This window comes from Ammospiza nelsoni, chromosome 15 (assembly GCF_027579445.1).
Source record: "Ammospiza nelsoni isolate bAmmNel1 chromosome 15, bAmmNel1.pri, whole genome shotgun sequence".
NCBI classification, from domain to species: domain Eukaryota; kingdom Metazoa; phylum Chordata; class Aves; order Passeriformes; family Passerellidae; genus Ammospiza; species Ammospiza nelsoni.
Window position 1 is genome coordinate 5,706,550 of NC_080647.1, and position 11,675 is coordinate 5,718,224.

Sequence of the window (11,675 nt, forward strand, 5' to 3'; positions counted from 1 at the left end):
CAGCGCTGCCAAACAGCAGGAATACGTGAGGCTGTCCCGGGGAGAGGGAAAGGGATGAACTCCCTGCTGTCACACCACCCCCGCCTGTGCTAGGGGATCAGAAATGCTCTGGAGCAGGTGGATCCACCCGTGTCACAGGGACACTCCAGCAGGGATGTCACAGCTGACATTCATCCTGCAGGGGACCCCGGGTGGGGACAGGACCCCCCATCCCCCTGGCAAAGGGTAAGGTGTGAAATCCACCTGCCCCTTCCTGCATCCTCCTCGTCTCAGAGAGGACGCGGTGCTGGAGGATTTGGGGAGGGTCTGAGGCAGGGATTGAGCTGGAACCCCTCTGTCCTACGGCCCTTGGGGGTGTCCCTCAGCACGGAGCCAGCCCGGGTCAGCAGAGCTTTCCTGCCCCTGTGCCACCTCCTGTCCTGCCGTGCGGAACGCAGCACCGGCAGCAGAATAAAGCAGGAATGCTCGCCTGGAAACTGACCCGGTTTAGGGTTTCATTCCAAATGGAGCGACAGAGCAGCTCAATCCGGACCCCCCGAACTCTTCCTGCCGCTGCCCCCGCTCGCAGCTAAACCTCTGATCCCTGTCCAGCCCTCCACATCACTCCTGAGCCTTTGTGGGGTCAGAGCTGGGAGCGTGAAGCCGGAGATGCTCCGGGGGCGGCAGCGTTTGGAGTCTTCCTCCCGCCTCCTCTCGAGGTCCGTGACCTGTTCGGATCCGGCCGTGCAGCTCCGGAGCATCCTCCTGGGACGAACCGGGCTGGGCTGGGCCGTGCAGGTGGGCAGGAGCTCATGGAGAACATCCAGGAAAGGGGAAACCTGGAAACCTCAGGAAAGGGAGAACCTGGACATCCCCAGGAAAGGAGAAACCCGGACACCTCAGGAAAGGGGAAAACCCGGAAACTCCAGGAAAGGGAAACATGGAAACCTCAGGAAAGAGGAAAGCCTGGAAACCTCAGGAAAGGGAGAACCTGGACCCCTCCCCGGAAAGGGGAAAACCCAGAAACCCCAGGAAAGGAGAAAACCTGGAAACCCCAGGAAAGGGGAAAAACGGATCCCCAGGAAAGGAGAAACCCGGACACTCCAGGAAAGGGGAAAGCCTGGAAACCTCAGGAAGGGGAAACATGGACACCCCAGGAAAGGGGAAATCTGGACATTCCAGGAAAGGGGAAACCTGGACATCCACAAAAAGGGGAAACCTGGAAACCCCAGGAAACGGGAAACATGGAAACCTCGGGAAAGAGGAAACCTGGACCCTTCAGGAAAGGGGAAAGCCTGGACACCCAGGAAAGGAGAAACATGGACACCCCAGGGGAGGGGAAACCTGGACACCCCAGGAAAAGAGAAAACCCGTACACCCCAGGAAAGGGGAAAGCACGGGGTTCAAAGCCACTGCCATCCCTTCGGAAGGCCGGACAAAGGCCAGTCCCTGCTGCAGCGGGATGCCCGTGGCCAGCAGAGGCTATGGAAGCCCAGCCCCTCTCCCGCAGCCGCGGCAGGAGCCGGGGCCGCTATTGGAAGCAGGTGTGCTGCCCTGCCGGGCGATGGGAGCCATTAGGGAGAAAACCTCTCAAGGAAATTTATGTCCGTCTCTCCTCACCCCTCTCTCCTGAAACCAATTACACCCCAGCAGCCCTGCCCCGCCCCGCTCGGGGGGACCCGCCGGGCTGTGCCCCCTCCGGGGTCCCGGGGGACGCGGTGAGCGGCAGGAGGGATGGGATGGGATGGGATGGGATGGGATGGGATGGGATGGGATGGGATGGGATGGGATGGGAAGGGAAGGGAAGCGCTGTGCAAAGCTCCGCTGGCGGCCCCCAGTTCATCTCGCTGGGAGTCCGGCGGGAGGATCCCGCATCCCGCAGCACCTGGGGCTGCCACCCCTCTCCAGCCGCCCATTGGCAGCCGCACGCTGGCTCCGAGCGAGGGGGGACAGAGCCGCCCCCCAGCAGCAGCAGCAGCAGCGCTTTCCCCGAGGTTTATTATTACACAAATGTGAATTCCAGAACCGGCATCTGGGGAGCAGCTGCTGGGAGTTAACCCCTTCCCTGCCGCGGGGGAGCTGTGCCAGAGCAGTGGGCGCCTGGCTGGAGCGTGGCCACCCCTGGAGAGGAGCCCATGGGGACATGGCCCTGTCCCACCTGTCCCCCTGCTGTGTAGGGACACATCTCTGGGCATGGATGGGAAGGCAGGTTCCAGGTTCCTCCCTCCCTTCCTTTCTTCTCCTTTTTTCCCTAAAAACAGGCACTTCTGTTTCCATTCAGAGCTTTTATGGGAATTTGCTCTCCCTCCCAGGCAAGGCCTGAATTTCCAGCGTGCTCCAGGATGGAGCTCCAAGGGATGCTGGCCTTGGGTTTGAGGAGCAGCCTGGATATAAGGAAGGGGTGACAGCGGGAGGCCAGCGCTGCTGAAAGGAAGGGCTTGAACTGGACAGCCTGTTTTTGTTGGAAGATGGATGTTTGGGAATGAAGGCAGATCCTCACAGCCCCACTGACTCTGTGGCATCTTCCAAGGCACTGGGGTAGATCAAAATCCCAACTTTTCAGCCACTTGGAGTTCCCCAGGCTCTTCCCAAGTCCAAGAACCTGCTGGCCCCATAGCAAGTCATGGATGTTTGGGTAGAACATGATGAGGAGGATCTTCTCCCTTCTTGACTTATCTGGGAAGCAGTGCCCTGGCTGTCCCTGCCACTCCTTTCCATAGAAACCCAGAATCCAGGATGGTATGGGCTGGAAGGGACTTCAAAGCCCATCCAGTTCCATCCTCTGCCATTGGCAGGGACACCTTCCACTGTCCCAGGTTGCCTGGAACAATTTGCCTGGAACACTTCCAGGGATGAGGCAACCCCAGCTGCTTCCCAGGGATGAAGGGGGCACTCCCAGAGCAGCTGGGATATGTGGGCAGGCAAAGGTGAGGGCCAGCAGTGTCAGGTTCTGTCAAACACCTCTGGCTGCCAGGTGCCATCGTGATGGGCAGAGCTGAGGCAGCAATGAGTGCCAAAAAGGGCAATAAAAATCTGGGAGGAGGTTTCGGTGCCTGGATGAGAAGCAGCTGTGAGTTCTGCTCCTGGCTGCTCAGCCTGGCTGGGAGAACAGGGAGAGGTGGAGATTGGAGGGTCCAGCAGCCACGTGGAGTTGGGGTGGCTGGAGACAGCCCTGGGACAGCAGAGAGTGGAGAGCTGGCCTTGGGTAGAGCAGCTCTCTCTTCGCTGTCCTGGTGAGCAGCTCTCAGCAGTGGGGACTCCCAGTGCCTCCTCTGGGAGTGGTGGAAGTGTGGAAATCATCCCTTGGCTCCTCAGGAGGGGATGGGAGCAGGACAGGACAGCCCATCCTCGTGATTTGCAGGCTCCAGCTCCCTGCTGCTGCTCCCTTCCCCTCCTGACCCCACCATGGAGCAGCCAGGGCAGACAAACCCCAGCAGGCAGAGCAATCCCCAGGTCCCACGGAGGTGTTTATAACACCAGGAGCTCCTGAAGGGATCGGAGCAGGATTGGGAACAGAAGCTCCTTTCCCTGGGCTGAGCTCCTGCCTCCTGCTCTCTGGGCTCCCCGCCCGGGAGGGGAGTGAGAAATGGAGCTGACAGGAGCTCCTGCAGCACCAGGAGCTTGGCAGCCCCAGGAAAACCCTCTCCCTGCTCCAGCAGTGCCTCTCCAAGCCAGCTCTGCCAGCAGCCCTCAACCTCCTCCTCCCTCACCTCCTGCCCTGGAGTTCACACCGTTTGTTTTTCTCAGCCTGCAAGTTTTTGGGGATGGGGGAGTGAGCCCCACTCTAGATTTCGTGCTCCAGCCCCACAGTGTGAGGGGCTATGGGCTGTCCTGAAGCCCAGCGTGGCAGGAGCACGGGCTCCATCTCCTGAACACGCCGAATCCCAGAATCCCAGCAGGCAGCAGGGGTAGGATGACAAATTGTTCTGACTAATAGTCTAAACAATGGGAAACAATGGAAGTCAGGGAGCAGCCCATAAAATATGCAGCACGCAGGGGGCTTGGCTATTTTATTTGATTTTCAGATGGATATTCCAGTGGCCAGGATCCATCAGGAATAGAACAACACATGTCAAGCTCAATAAGGGTTTGCCAGCGATGGTGGCGGGAGGATGCAGAAATTCCTGCTCTGGGGTGAACTTGGGAAGGCTGACTTGGAGTCAAGTGCTGGGGGAGAGGAGCAGCTCTCCCTTCCCGGCACAGGAGCATCCATCCCACCTTCTCCAGAGGGATGGCGATGAAGTGCCTGAGCCTGACCCGTGGAAGAGGGGCAGGAAGGCTGGGAAGAGGCGTGGGAAGGCTGCCCGGCTGATGTGGTTGAGCAGACGGGGGAGGTTTTCTGTCTCCTCTTTGAAATTCCTCTGCGTTCAGGGTTATTTTGGAAGTCAAAAGCTGTTAGATTCCCTGGAAGCTCGGGGAGGGGAGATTGCCTGGGTTCGTTCTGACGCGATTTCCCTACACAGCTGTTTGTGCCATCAGCAGTGGGGCTGCTCTTTCAAAAGAAGACATTTTATCCATTAAAAAGAAATCCATAGATGATGAATATGGATTTGGGCTAAGGCTGAGTGATGAAATCCTCTCTGAGGTGCAAAGATCCCATTATCCATCCGTCTGCGGCCTGCCAGGGACCGGCGGTGGGTTCCCTCAGAGACCCCTCGGCTTTCTGGAAGCCTGGAGGTCACTGAGGATGCGAAGGGCTCTCCAGCCAGGAAGTTTCTCTCCCAAGTCTCCTTTCAGTGCTGTGTTTTAGCAGGGCAGGGACGCTGTGAGAACAGCCCTCGGAAGTTGCTGCGAGGCTCCAGCTGGATCAGAAAATGTCGGCTCAGCACAGGGGCGACACAAAGCTGCTGGTGGGAAGGAAGGGAGTGGAAGTGCTCCCTTCTGCCCTGTGAGAGGGGCTCATTCCCTGATCCCACCTGGACCATGGATTGCTGCTGTGGATGGGATTTCCTGGGTGAGTCTGGCTGGGGAATGCTGAGCCCAGATTGTGGGGACCTGCAGAATGCCTAGGGACTGGGACATTGGGGTTGGAGCCAGCAGCCCTTGGGGACAGAGTGGCTCTGCTCACAGGACAGCAGAGACATGGCTCTGGATGGGCAGCACCTGGAGGATATGGGTGTTATGCCTTGCATGGGTACAGGGCTCTTTTCTGATGCTCTTGTCCCTATCTCAGCATTCATGGAGATTGTTTGGATTGTAGGATCCAGCCACTTCCCCATCCAAACCAGAGCTATTTCATCCCCACTTCCACACACAACTTCTTCAGCCTAATGAGCTTAATGGGAGTGACTTGAACCTTGTCCACAGGGTTGGCACAGCCACCTCCTTCCTTATTATACTTGTCAGGTTGTCACTTATTTTTGCATTTATTTTGCATGGGAAGATGGCCTGGAGCTGGCACATGGCCCTGCTGTGCCAGTAGCAGTGGTGACATGGAAATGGTTTGGCTTGGGAGGGACCTTAAACCCCATCTCCCCCCCTGCCATGGGTAGGGACACCTTCCCCTATCCCCATGTTCCAACCTGGCCTTGGACACTCCCAGGGATGAACCATTCAATCCTTCCCTTGACCTTTTTACTTTGCTTCTCCCTCTGTGTCTCCAGGGTAGAGCGAGAGGATGAGAAGACAAAGAACACCTGGAGAGAAGGCAGAGCGAGCAGCAAGGCGAATCACCGCGGCAGGAGGGAAATGGAGCAGCTGAAATTGGGAAAAACAGCTCCAAGTTTGTCACTGTCTGCACCTGATGCAAATCCGTTTGCCGGGGGATGTTGGGAGCAGAGAGCAGAACGCTCCTGATTTCACAGGGCTGTGCTGAGAACGGGAAGATCCCAGCGAGGCTGAGGGGAAAATAAAATGGACAATGCCAGCCAAACCAAATGGATGCAACCCTCGGAATTCCCGGAGGGAAGCGCTGCCCTGAAGGGAGGGGGCCCGCAGCAGGCCCGGCCAAAACGCTTTAAAAGCCTCCCTTTTAGATGGCATTTGTTCTTCAAAGCCATCAGGGCTCGGGAAAAGCCGGGCCATTTCCCTCTGCCTCTGACATGTTAATGGCTGTATTTTGGAGTCATTAAATATTGAAATGCAGCACACTCAGCAGCTGCCAAACCTCCCCGCAGTCCTGCTCTCCCCCTTCTCCTCTCCTCCAGAGCCTTCTCCCCTCTCCGCTTTCCCCAGCATTCCCTCTGCTGGCATTTCCCCCCTTCATCCTCCTCTTCCTCCTTCCCCAGCCTCCCCCACTCTCTTCCCCATCTTCTCCCCACTCTGCCTTCCTCCCCATCCTTCCTCTGCTGGAATCTCAGTTCCTGGGAAGCACTTGATAATCTGCAGCTTTAATATTCTCACCTTGCCAGTCTCCTATTCAGCGGGACCCGGAGAATTACAAATGTATTTATCTGGGTCCGTTGGAGAGCGAGAGAAACAAAGAAACCAGCGGGGCTTTTCTAACGAGGAATGACTAATTTGACCCAGGAGAGCCCGTCCTCTTTCAAGCACTCAATTTTCCCCTGGTTTTGCATCCAAAGATAAGGTTGGCGGTGCCAGGGGCGGGGATGGGGCAGTGCCAGCTCGGGGCTGCTGCTGGCAGGGTTTGCTTTACCTGCTCCCTCGCTGGGACCCAGCCATGGAGGGCTTGGAAAAGCTGCTCTTTGTGTGTGGATGGCCGTGCTCAGGGCTCGGTGAGCAAGGAGAAATCCCAGTCCCAAAGCTCATCCTTGCTGGGACTGGGCTGGGATGCAGCCGGGCTTTGTGCAGCTTTCCTGCAGCAGCTCCTGATGGCTCAGGGACTGGGGAGGGACACTGACCTGGCCTTGGGCACTCCCAGGGATCCAGGAGCAGCCACGGCTTCTCTGGGTACCCTGTGCCAGGGCCTCTCCACCCTCTCCTTCCCAATATCCCATCCATCCCTGCCCTCTGGCAGTGGGAGCCATTCCCTGTGTCCTGTCACTCCATCCCTTGTCCCCAGTCCCTCTCCAGCACTCCTGGAGCCCCTTTAGGCCCTGCAAGGGCTCTGAGCTCTCCCTGGATCCTTGTCATCTCCAGGTGAGCACCCCCAGCTCTCCCTGCCTCTCTTCACTTTCCAAGAGAGTTTTCCTTCTGGTGGTCCTGGTTTCTCCAGGGTGGATGGGCTAAATCCGAGCTCAGCCCTGTGATCTTACTGGACCCAAACTCTGCCTTCTGGCTGATCTACTCAGCTCCCATCCTACACTGGATACATGTGGAGAGGACAGTGGATGTAATGGATTTCTGCATAAAAAAGAGTGTTTAGGTCAACGGATTTGGGATTTTTTTATTGCAAATAAGGAGCTGGGATGAAATTTCTGTAGGCTAACGCAAGTCCTCTGTGGATTTTTTTTTCCCAAATAGAAGAGCAAATGTGGTTTAGTGGGCATAGACAGGATGAGTGGCCCTGGAAAAGTTGTGCTTGTGTAGTCTGGAGAGAAATCAGAGGCTGAGATGGTTCTGATTGCTCTCCTGGAAAGACATGGAAGAGGAAACACCCAGGAATGCAAGGAACTCTGGAAGGACACTGTTGGCGCAAGCATGAATTGGTAGAAACCTGTCGTGAGCAAATGTCAGTTGAAAGCTGAAGGAGGTTTCTCCCAATCATCAGATGAGGGAGTTTATAAAATAACTTTACAGCTGGGTAATTGAGGGAGGAAACTTAACTGGTTCAAGATGGGAGGCTGACAAATTTCGGAATTTCAGTTTAGGATGGAGCTGGGTTTGACAGTCTGGCCCCTCTTGTCTGTGTCCTGCCTCAGCCCAGGACTCTGCACTTGTGTAGGGTGGGAGTCCCTCTGCTCCCCACGGAGCTCATCCCTGCCTGGCCACAGATCCATGGGCAGCCCTGCACTCCCTCTCACCTGTCCCTGACACAGAGGCTTTTCTCCTGGTTAATAAGCCCTGACATGCCAGACATGGAAACTATGAAAATTGGCCAATTTTTTAATATTTTAAGCCCCATCACAGCCTTTGCTGGGCAGAGCAAAGCACTTTAGGATTGCCTTAGCAAGGAAATGGGAACTATCATTTGGGATAATCTGCCTGAGTTGGATTGACCTGCTGATCCCAGCCAGACCCTCCTTCTCCAGCACACCCCTCCCTACACCCAGCTCTGCTGCCCAGATGGGGAAAGGAAAATCATGGAATTGTGATTTAGGCTGGAAAAACCCTCTGAGCCCACCAAGTCCAACTGTTCCCCCAGCACTGCCCAGGCCAACACTGGCCCATGTCTGCCACATCCAGGAGGGTTTGGACACTTCCATGGTGACTCCATCACCTCCCTTCACCCTCTGTCACACCTACCCAGCCAGGGGAGGGGCTGTGCCTGAGGCTGGGGCTGTGCAGGAGCAGGATTGGAAGGGGATGCTCTGGCTCCAAACCTTTCCCAGCTCCCCCTTTCCTGTGCTGCCCCAGGAAGGGCTGGGTGAGATCCAGGCTCCTGCCCGAGCTCCTTCCTTAATCTAAATCAGGGAAAGGTATTTTTTCTCCTTCCTTTTATTCCACCCCGAGTGTTGTGCAGTTGCCACTGACAAAGGAGCCGGAATTCCACGCATTTCTCTGGCTGTTTAGCAGAGCTGCTGCCCTACTCTCCCCTGTCAGACACTAATCTCTCCTAATATTTAACAGTCCCAGTAGGCAGCAGGATTTATCCTCTGGCCTTTCTACCTGTCATTCCATCCCTTCTCACTAAGGAGCCCTTTGATTCCCTTCCGAGGAGAGGTGCCAGGACCAGCGTGATGGATTGGCTCGTGCTGGCAGTTGGAGAAGCAGCTCCATTTCTCTCTGCTCCAGCTGTCGGGTGTTTATCCGGGGCAGCTCCCCGCAGCTGGGAAGGCCCTTGTGCCTCCTTGCAGGGAGCCGTGCGGATGGGCAGGCATTCCAGGCGGGAAGGGGCTGTGGGTGTTAATGCTGCAGCTCCTCAGGGCGCCGCTCCAAACCGCAGCCGGAGCTGTGGATGTTGGAGCTCCCGCGATGATCTGCATCTAAAACCCTCATCCATCGCAGGGAGGAATTCCTCCCCCAGCGCTCCCGGATCCCTTCCCAGAGCTCTGCCTCCACGCGTTCCCTTTCCTCCTCGGCATCCCGGCTGCCATGGGCTTGGAGGCACGGCCCAGGGGATGAACAGGCTCAGAAGGAAAAGTTGGGAATGCCCTGGGGGGCTGCTGCTGGCAGAGCTGTCCTGTCCTCATCCTGCAGGATCGGATGGCGTGGCCAGTGGCAGGGAGGAGCCCACATTCCACTGGGGATGCTGCACTGTGGGGCAGGGATGCTGCATCCCACTGACAGAGCCCAGGGAGGCTGCATCCAAATAGAGCCCAGGGATGCTGCACGGACAGATCCCAGGGGTGCTGTATCCCACTAACAGAGCCCAGGGATGCTGCACCCCACTGACAGAGCCGGTCCCTAAGCCTCTCCTTGCTCCACAGGCAGGTGCTGGAGCAGCTCGGGAGCTGAATGTGTCAGGGCAACACAGGAGCTCTTTCTGCCATTAACGAGCTCTTTAATTGCCGCTTCCTTAGGCCGGGATTGGAAGTGATTAACTCCGAGCTCGGGTTATGTGGCTGGGCCGGGCTTTGGGGGTCAGGGGCTGCTCCGCGGGGCTTTTGTCCATGGCAAGGGCAGAAACACAAATCTGTCCCTAATGGCCCTTCCCGACGTCACTGCCACCCCAGGCAGTAGGATCCGTGTGAGGAATCATCCAATGTTTCCTCTGGCTGCAGCTCTCTGCAACCTCCTCACTTTGCTCCTTCCCCTCCTGCCTAAAAGCAGCCAGAACTTTGCAGGGTCCATCAGGACACGATGATCCTGCAGAGCCATGGAAAACAGGATCCACAGAATCCCTCTGAAGGGGCCTGTGTTCAACACTGACCTGTCTGGGCCAAGATTTCCCAGGATTTCCTTTCCTTCCCAGATATAATTTCTGGAAGTGCTGAAGGATTGGAGCAACCCAGTGTATGGAAGGTGACCCTACCCCATCCCATGGGCTTTAGGGTGCTTTTCATGGATGGGCTTTAGGGTCCTTTTCATCCCACACCATTCCGTGACCCCATGATTCTCCATCCTGGATTTCTCTTCTCTCCCCAAATGGAAGGAAGGCAGGAGCTGGCAGGACAGACATTCCCATCACTCTCCCTGTCCCTATCTCTGTCCTGGCTAGACACAGTGCTGAAATGTTGGTCACAGCTTGGTGTGAACACAGCTTGTGTTCACGGAGGGAAGAGTTTGCAGTGTCAGCATCCATGTGCAGCTATTCCAGAGCGAACAGGGAGCACAATGCCTGGAAGCCTTTGGACACAGGGGCTTTGTTGGGAAGAGGGAATAATCAGGACTTTTGTCCACAGGCAGTGCAGGAGCTGCTGCTGTTCCACAGGGATCAGGTTTAAATCTGTATGCAGACAGCTGGGATGGCACAGCCACATCCCAAATCCAGGCCTGGCTTAGCTGCCCAAAATCATTTGTGAAGCTTTTGGAGAGGAGCACTCACTGCTCACTGCTTGGTACAGCCAGAGCAAGAGGAAAAGTTCCTAGGAATGTTTCTGGGAAGGTGAAATTTGCTCCATGCTCCAGCTCTGGTTTTGGTGGGCTGTCGGTGCCTCCCTGTCCTGCAGTGGGGGGAACTGGCAGAGGCAGCTCTCATCTGTGCTGGGGCAGTGGGACAGACCCAGAGTGGGATGGGACCTATGGGATGGTGGGATATGGGATGGTGGGGTACAGGATGGTGGGATGTGGGATGGTGGGATAAGGAATAAGGAGCGATGGGCTGGTAGTACTTGGGTAGTGGAATATGGGATGGTGGGGTATAGGATGGTGGGATATGGGATAAGGAATGGGGAGCTCTGGGATTGTGAGCAGCTGTAGTTCCAGCTCCAGGACTGAGAACCAGGATCTCTCCTCCCGCTTTCCTTGCCTGAGAGCAGGGATGGGATGGCATCACTCCCCTGGACCCATCCCAACCTCACCTGAGCCCTCCCAGGGCTCACCTGGGCTCAGCTGATGTGGGAGCCCTGGGTGACCCAGATCTTGCCCTGCTCCAGCTGGGGGGCTGACAAGAGACAAGGTCCCCCTTCTCCTCCAGTTCCATCCCAGCACAGACGGTGCTGAGAGAGTGGAAACATCACTGGAAATGTTAGACTTCTGCGGATCTCCAAGTGGGCTCGGCCTGAACTCGACTTTGTGGCGTTAAATCCATCATTACTGGACATGAGCCAGAGTGTTTTCCACTAACAGCAAACTCCTAATGGCTTTAAATTGAAAGAAAGCTGGATGAGATGGGGAATTGGGAAGGAATTCTTCCCTGTGAGGGTGGTGAGGCCCTGGCACAGGGTGCCCAGAGAAGCTGTGGCTGCCCCTGATCCCTGGGAGTGACCAAGGCCAGGTTGGATGGGGCTTGGAGCAACCTGGGACAGTGGAAAGTGTCCCTGCCCATGGTGAGGGATGGGTTTGGAAGAGCTTTGAAGTCCCTTCCAACCCAACCCAATGTGTGATTCCTGACCCAGGGAATGGGGCTATCCCCAGCACTGCCCATAGCCCTGCAGGATGCTGGGGGGTACGAGGGTTCCTGGGGGTCTGGGAGGCTGAGGGGAGGTCATGGAGCATGGCTAGAACACTCAGAATCCAATACCTCCCCTCCTCCTCCTCTGTCCCTGAGGAGAATTCCCATAAGACATGGGGTGGGGGGGTGACAATCCCTGGCA

General features: G+C 56.6%; 1 long non-coding RNA gene across 1 annotated transcript; it reads left to right on the top strand.

Moving 5' to 3' along the window:
* The first annotated feature begins 4,795 nt into the window (after nucleotides 1-4,795).
* On the top strand, nucleotides 4,796-5,856 carry LOC132079837 (uncharacterized). Its single transcript, XR_009419469.1, has 2 exons — nucleotides 4,796-4,933; nucleotides 5,583-5,856. It is a non-coding gene; the product is annotated as an uncharacterized LOC132079837 (long non-coding RNA).
* The last annotated feature ends 5,819 nt before the right edge of the window (nucleotides 5,857-11,675 follow it).